We start from the raw sequence: 8,447 nt of genomic DNA on the forward strand, positions 1-8,447 counted from the left end.
TTGATTGCCCGCGAAAATCGTGTTGGCAGACCACTCGCAGCTAACCCTAACCCTAACCTGCAGTACCTCCCGGCCCACAGGTTTGGGAATCACTGTTCTAAAGAATATTTAGTAAAAATTTGTTTTTTTAGCCAAGCAATTTAAAATATGTTCAAGTGGATGGACAGAGAGTCAAATAAAAGCCTCTTCACTGGACCCCAGTTCAGCAGTCGGTGGTTTGACTGTTGGTCATCTCATTTGTAGCTGTAGCTAGTTATGTGTGCTAAATGTTTTGACCAAAGTGAATTCTTACTTTAGGATACATCACAAAGGCCACAAACCTAGTGACACAGTGTGTTAACATGAGGCAGGGAAGTCGATGCAGAGGGTTAGGTAGGGAGATGATTGTGCAATTGTATTAGACATAGTCCAGTGCTGCTGCCTCCAAACTTGCTAATTTGGAGAGAGTGTGCATGTGTGTGTGTGTGTGTAAAAGTGAACAAAAAAGTATGCATGCACTTATATGTGTGGGCATATGTTCATAGAGCAGGTCTGTTTTTTGGGAAAAAGGATTTTATCTGGTATTAAAAGAGATTTTAAAATAGCAAAAGGTTCCCTTTTAGGTTAGGAGGAGGATTCAGATAACCCTTTTAAATGATATTACCTGGTATCTTTATGCCACTATCGAGTTGATGCTTTCACTTCGATTAAAGGGATAGTAAGTATGTATTTTTTGATGGGTTGTATGACGTACTTTCCGACAGTCAGTGTACTACATGCAGTAGAATGCAGCCAGCGCGGTCCCGGTTTGGAGATATGGAGACCGACTGTCAGGCAAGTAGAGCTCTCTGCTGAGTGTGAACAGGGTCACGAGCAAAAATGTAAAAAATCAACAAAAACAACCATAAAGAGCTTCCAAATTGCTCACTTGGTGTAATCCAAGTCTCCACAAGCCCTGAGATAACAAGTTGACTTGAAAAGACCATTTACACCCTGTTTTTAGCTGAAATCTGCACAGTATCCAGGTGCTCGAGCAAGAAGTGCAAGGTCAAGTCCAGCTGCACATGGCTATATTTCAGCTAAAAACCGTGTAAATTACGTCTTTTCAAGTCAACTTGGAATCTCAGGGCTTGTGGAGACTTGGGTTATGCCAGGTGAGCAGTATGGAAGCTTTTTTTTCTCTCTCTTTCTCTCGTGACCCTGTTCACACTCAGCAGACAGCTCTACTTGCCTGACCCGGCCGGTCTCCATTTCTCCAAACTGGGACCGCATGTACGGACTGTCTGCAAATACCTCATACAACCCCACATCAAAAAATCCGAACTATCCCTTTAACCAAAGTCTGTCACCATCTGTGAATAAGGAGAGGGAGATTGAGCAGCGGGGTTTGCAGAGGCGTTCTAATGGAGAAGTCAGTTGATTTATGTAATGTCTGTCCACACACAGCGTCTCCTGCGGCATACCTCCAACTCCACCACCTACTAATGAAGAACAACTAACCAGATGGCTTGGTGAGGAAAGATAGAAACAACCCAGCCTGAGGTAGGTTCAGTCAGATGGCACAGACAGCTGTGTGTGTGTGTGTGTGTGTGTGTGTGTGAGAGAGATGACTGATTCTCGACCCTTTTCATATCAAGAACCCCTAATTAGGCCACATTAGGGCCATGGACCCCTATTAGATGATATTTTTTCCCTCACATCGTCAGATCCAAATCTGGGCATATTTTTTTTATTGTTAAAATAGGATTTTGTCCTGAATTCTGAGTATCTGTATTGTTGGTAGAGAGTTAAAATAGTCATTCTTCTATATTCTCTAACTGTAACTAAATGGCGAAGTTTAACAATTCATTTGCTGGGGACCCACTGGAACTCCCTCAAGGACCCCTGGTGGTCCCCAGACTTCACATTGTGAACCACTGTACTAATGTAACACTAACACTAAAAGAAGCTAAAGAATTCAAGAAAATGTTTTGTTAAAGTACGATAGAAATAAAGACTGGAAAGAAGCTGTATGCCTCCTAAATCATCAACATATTAATAATAGCAAAAATGAGAGTTTGTGGATGAGAATGAGAAATTAACAAAATCTCTATCAACAACAACAAATCTTTAAATCTTTAACGTTAGTACACATTTAAGACATTCCCTCTCAAAATACTTGGGAGGACACGTATCTGAATTTATGGCCCGTTCCTTTATCGCAAACAAACTGGGATGAGGAGGTGGAATGACATCACTTTCGTTTTGTTAGCATTCCATTTGCAGAAAACTTGGAGAAGGGGAAGTTCACTGTTGAATTGCGTCATATCCATTTAAAGGAGTCAGATCCAGTCGCTAGCCATCGTTGGCAATAACAGTTGATAACAAGGTATTTTGCATCATTTTGCGCATACAAACACTGCAGCAACATGTCCACACACAGATAGAAGTTAGACAATGCTGTGTGTACAGCTGATTTAATGAGACACAAACAAGACAGAAGTGCTAATAAACAGTATCTACTACGATTTTAACTACTGTTGTTGCCCGGAGCAGCCATCTTGGACTTTTGAGGTCGGGGCTGCTGAGGCTCCTACGAGTTTACGAGAGAAAATACGAGCACTGGTGACGTCACCGTTCGAGCTCAAGACCTTTGAACCGTCAGATTCCCATTTCCCAGTTATAAAGGAATGTCCTATTCTTCTTCCTTTCTGTTCTTTTCTAGTTCATGTGCTTTGGCTGTAAGGCATGGTCAGTTTGGGCAGTTTTGTTTATCTAGAAATTAAATAAAATGCAAACTCACATAACACAATATACAAACAAAACTTGGCAAATAACTGAAATTTAAAGGCAGTCTGTAAGATTTTTATTTTAATCTAGGCTACAATCTTCTCAGTAGGTCAAAAGATGGACATAAGGGGGCTGAACGTATCTATTAATCCAGTGTGTGTGTGTGTGTGTGTGTGTGTGTGTGTGTGTGTGTGTGTGTGTGTGTGTGAGAGAGAGAGAGAGAGAGAGAGAGAGAGCGATTGAGTCGTGATTGGCTTGTATTCTGTACCAAGGATGCAATCCTTCCTCAATGGAATATTTTCTACTGTCACCGCTCTACCATTCCAAATCTGTTGACACGCGCACACACACACACACACACACACACACACGCACACACACAGACACACACGCACACACACACACACACACACACACACACACAGACACACATGCACACACACATACCTGGATTGATAACATATTACCTCTGTGGTGGACTGACTACATGATTATCTGAGTACAGTTTCAATATACTAGGGAACAAAGCTGTGCCCCAAATTGATATACCGTACACTAGGCATCTCACGCGCTACGCATGCTCGATTCCTAGGCGTGCCCGCTACACGGCCTCGCCCAGCTGGCCCTGCAGCTCGCATATGCGGCTCGGCCGCTGTGCGTCCTCGCCCTGAATACTCCTTGATGGCATACTTCAGGAATGCTGGATCACGTGTCCTGGAGCTGGCAACATACAGCGGTCCATGGCTGAAGACGGGCGTCTGAAGCCAGACTCCCACTTTTTTTTGTGACATCACTGATCACTGATGATGCCACCAGTGGGATTTATGACATCACTGATGATACCACAGTGGGATTTATGACATCACAGTCGGACAGTGGGAGCGAGTGACATCACTGATGATGTCATAGGCATTGTGACATCATCAGTGACATCATTATCAATTTGGGACCAAACACCTGCGTTAGACAACAACCTCTGTTTCGAGATACCTCAGGATCATTAACTCGGGCTCCTGAGAAAAGGGCTATGACTACTGCTGAGAAAAAGCAAGCTCCATGGGCCAGAGAAGCTGCTGAAGCTCCTCCAGCCAAGAAACCCAGGACTGATGCTGAGAGAAAGCAGGCTTCCCGTGAGCGAAAGCAGGCCTACAGGGCCAGAAAAGCTGCCGAGACCGCTCCAGCCAAGAAACCCAAGACTGATGATGAGCCAAGGCAGCAGCGACTTGCCCGAGTTCGTCAGCGACATGCTGAATATCTGACTGTTGAGACTGAGGAACAGAGGCAGCAGCGACTTGCCTGAGATCGTCAAAGTGTCAAACGCTCTGAAGAAGGCTCTTTGCCGCATTTTGTTTTTGTGATGTGAGCCAATAAATCAAGTGAAATGTGAGTATTTTGTCCTCCTTGACTTTTAAAACTGAGATGTGCTAGCTGCCCTTTCAGCTTTTTTGAAAATATAATAAACCTATAGCATTAAGACAGAAAGACACACAAAGTCAATTATAGAAGCAGCTGCACCGCTTAAAACTCTGCGGGCAATATGACAGGCATTTTTAAAGCTAGCTTGATGATACATACACCATATGAAACTAGAAGACCTAAGGAATCTATTGGTACCAGCCATGATGTGATCATGTCAACCTAGCTTGTCGGGAATGGGGCTAAATAACACTCCAAATGTAGGCAAAATTTGGGCGAGTGAAAAACTGGCCATTTTCAAAGGGGTCCCTTTCCCATTGCTGTCCTGGTTGTTGCTCCCCCACCCCACCCCCCCCCCCCCATCCCCCCCCCCCCCCCCCACCCCCCGCCGATCAGCGGAGAGTTGTAGTATAGTACAGGCTTCCTCCGATACAATGTGCTGTCGCCAGCCGCTTCTTTTCACCTGACAGCGAGGAGTTTCACTGGCAGGACGTAGCGCGTGGGAGGATCACGCAATTACCACCAGTTACCCTTCCCCCTGAACAGGTGCTCCAACTGACCAGAGGAGGCGCTAGTGCAGTGACCAGCATTCCACCAACTTCCCACCCACAGACACGGCCAGTTGTGTGTTTGTAGAAACGTCTGACCAAGCTGGAAGTAGCGCTGGCAGGAATTGAACCTGGGTCTCGGCCCTGCGGTGGCAGGCGAGTGCTTCTACCTCTGTCCAGACACCAATGTTCTGATGATTTGAGGAGGACAGTTGGGCCGCAGCGCTGCTCGATGAGAAACGTGTCCAAGTCAATGAGGAAGTTAGAGATAAACACCGCCCCTAATGAACATCTGCTCTCCGTCACAGTAACACTGCAGCGCGGCTTCCCTCTCCTCCCACAGCTGCTGTCTGACAGCAAACTGCTCAGCAGAGAGGAAATTGATGATCTAAGCAGAGAGAAGAATGAGATAAATAAGAAAAGGAGAGCTGTGGCTTGCTACATCTGGCATGGCAGACAGCAGAACAAAACAAACTTTTGTAGTGTAAGTTCCTCTCATGCAGCCTGCAGGCCGGGGGCTATTATAACTGACTCTCCATGTGCTAAGAGCGAAGCCCTCTGAGCCCCGATGAACAGTTAGTGAATGTGCACAAAGCTATGCTATTATAGCGATTATGAAGATGAAAAAAATTGAGTAGACTAAGTACAGTAAGTAGAGTACGTCTATGTATAGATAAGACAAAAATAGCGCAGTGAACATATAATCTACCCCGACTGTGATGTGTTGAATTGAACTGGAATCAAATAAGGTCTCTGTGGGATAATATCAGTGCTGCTCATAAACTTGTTTTAATTAATTTATTTATTTTCCAGATGAATCCAACAGCACAGTTGGAGAATGTGCTGCCTGGGAAATGAATTACAATCATATTTGTCTGTGTTGAAGGGATCGTTTTAGTATATATTGATGGACAGAATCGCAACCGTTACGTACAGAAAAACACAGAGAGGTGGCTTTTGGGGGGGGAGGGGATAATAACTCCCCACTGGAGAAAATTGACAATTGGAGATTGCAAATCTTTCCTCGTGGCAGACGTTTTCCATTCATAAACAGCAACAACCAATTAACCTCTGACACCTGGGCTGTGTGGGCTGCTCAGTCTTCGTGCATCCTGGAAATACTGGTTCCTGTTCTAACGGTTGGCTTTATGGATTGAGAATGTAAATCATGTTTGATGGATAGTCTCAGATTTATTGACAAAACTGTTTTAGGCTTTGTATTCTTAAAATGCTAATCAGCTTGACTCTCTTCTCTTGGCCATTCATGCTTTTCTGACAGTTGTCAGTAGAGAGCGAGAAACAGCTCATGAGCTGGGACCCACAACACTAAAAAGCATTATGCATGTATGTCTGATGGCAATATAGGATTTGGATTGGATAGTAATGAAGAACTATTGACATATATATATATATATATATATATATATATATATATATATATATACAGTATGTGTGTATATATAAATATATAGATATAATGTACCGTATATCATGGATTGCATGGTTTGCTTGCAGTTATTTGATTCTGGATGCTTGAGCTTGATCATAGGGATAAATAATTTACCATTCAAGACCAATAAATGATCCATGAATTTTGATTTGGGCTTAAAAGATCAGGCGTGATAAACACTGAAGATAGCATATTAAAGCACTATGCAGCATATTGAAACATTAGGCTAATGAAATTCTAAAAGGTGAAAGGATAAACTGAATCATGAAAAATGATTACTTGACATTCAAATATTGTCTTTAGCCTACTCGGTAATGGGGGCGGGGGGGGGGGGGGGGGGGGGGGACGGGTAACATGTTTTAAGTGTTGAAAGAAAATGTTCATGTGGTATGGATACTGCCAGCCTATTGTCAAATTAAAGCTGCCAGTTTGCACTTTAAATTCATACTCATCGTTTCAATTCTTATGCACAGTAATGAGGCTATATGGATCTTAAAATGTGCCACCAAATACTGCACGAAGTTCTAGGAGCAAACGGGGCCTTAGCCTGGGTGGATTTCCTACAGTATGGTACTTTAATATAGCTCAGTGTTATGGTATACAGTATATAGCTCAGTGGTATGGTATAAGAAGACTGTGACCAGTATCATCTTGAATGGCTTTAGTTTACTTTGAGTAATTCACTTCAATACTGTGATCAGATGAGCCAATTTCACCAACTGCTATTTCTCTTTTATGTTTTAACACGAACAATCACAATCAATAGCCTCCGGCCTTGGCCTCTGATTGTATGCTTCTCTCCCCCCCCCACTCTCTCCCTCTCTCTCTCTCTGCATGAAGGCACATCCTCTCTCTCTCTCTCTCTCTCTCTCTCTCTCTCTGCATGAAGGCACATCAATAGACCTCTGTTCACCCAGAGAAATGAATTGATTCAATATAATGAATTGCTAGGGGGGGATGGAGTGGGATGAGGTGTAGCGGGGTGTGGGGAGCACAAATCAGACCACAGGGCCACTTGTTGGTAGCATTCAACACACACACACACACACACACACACACACACACACACTTGTTCTGGCATGTATATTGCACTTGTTTATGTGGGAGTGCTGTTGTGCTTCGGTGCATTTGTTTATGGAGGCTTGTCAGCCCGTTGTGATTCATCACATCTACATGTGTGTAATCCATGTTTGTCTGCACAGACGAATATTTCTCCTTACAAAACAGAGTGGTGATGAAGAATAATAGTGAGTGCAGGTCTGTGAGGACGGCAGCGACTGAATCACAGAAAAAAAGTGCCCCCCCTTAACATTGTTTTGGTACTGCATGTGTGTGTGCGTGTGCTGTGTGTGTGTGTGTGTGTGTGTGTGTGTGTGTGTGTGTGTGTGTGTGTGTGTGTGTGTGTGTGTGTGTGTGTGTGTGTGGCACGAGTGCATGCGAGTGAGCACGTGCGTGCGTGTTTCGCCGGGTATCTCCAGAACCGGTCTGTAATGATTAAGGACAAGAGGCGTCCCGTTCACATCAGTCTGTGACAGCTTGCTGGAGAAGCACTGAGACCCAAACTGCACTCTGAACAGCACAGCAGCCCCAGCTGCAGGCAGTGCCGCGCTCAACCACATCATCCGGGTCACGGCACCACTGACACCCCTTCTGCCTGCAGGGACTTTGTATTCAGTCCCCCCCCCCCCCCCCCTCGAACCAAGAACCCTCTCCGCTCACTTGCCCTGTGTGACCATGACAGATGAATATATGTGCTGTCCTCTCCGCTCCCTCACTGGAAGAGGATACAGCTCAGCCGGTGTAGCAGAGTAGAGTATTTCCACTCTGGAGTGGATTAATGACACTCACCATCATTTGGCTATATGCAAACTTATCCTCCCAGTGTTGAAGGCTGTTTGTTTTGTCTTTACAGATCCACCATGTGACATCCTCTCTTCAGGGCATGCTGTTGCATCACGATGACCTCATCGCCGCTGGTCTCAGGTGACTTTATTAGCCTACTGTAGGTGGGGTTGTTTTTGCCACTCAGAACTGGGCACTTGGGAGGTTTTGTTAATCGTTCTCCAGGGAGGAACATGGTTCTGCGTGCGCACAGGGGAAAAACCTGTACCTGCTAAATGTTCATCAAAGTTGCGACACAATTCCATCGTGTAAAATTGGCTTTCAACCTCAACATCCATTTCATTTGTATTCGTGCTCCGTCTCCTCTCAGTAGGAGGCGGCCTCGATGTGATGCTGGTACAGATGAGCTCAGCCACACACAGCATTATAGTAGGCGATGTAAA

The sequence above is a fragment of the Poromitra crassiceps genome (genome assembly GCF_964638095.1).
Source record: "Poromitra crassiceps genome assembly, chromosome: 14".
Taxonomy (NCBI): Eukaryota; Metazoa; Chordata; class Actinopteri; order Beryciformes; family Melamphaidae; genus Poromitra; species Poromitra crassiceps.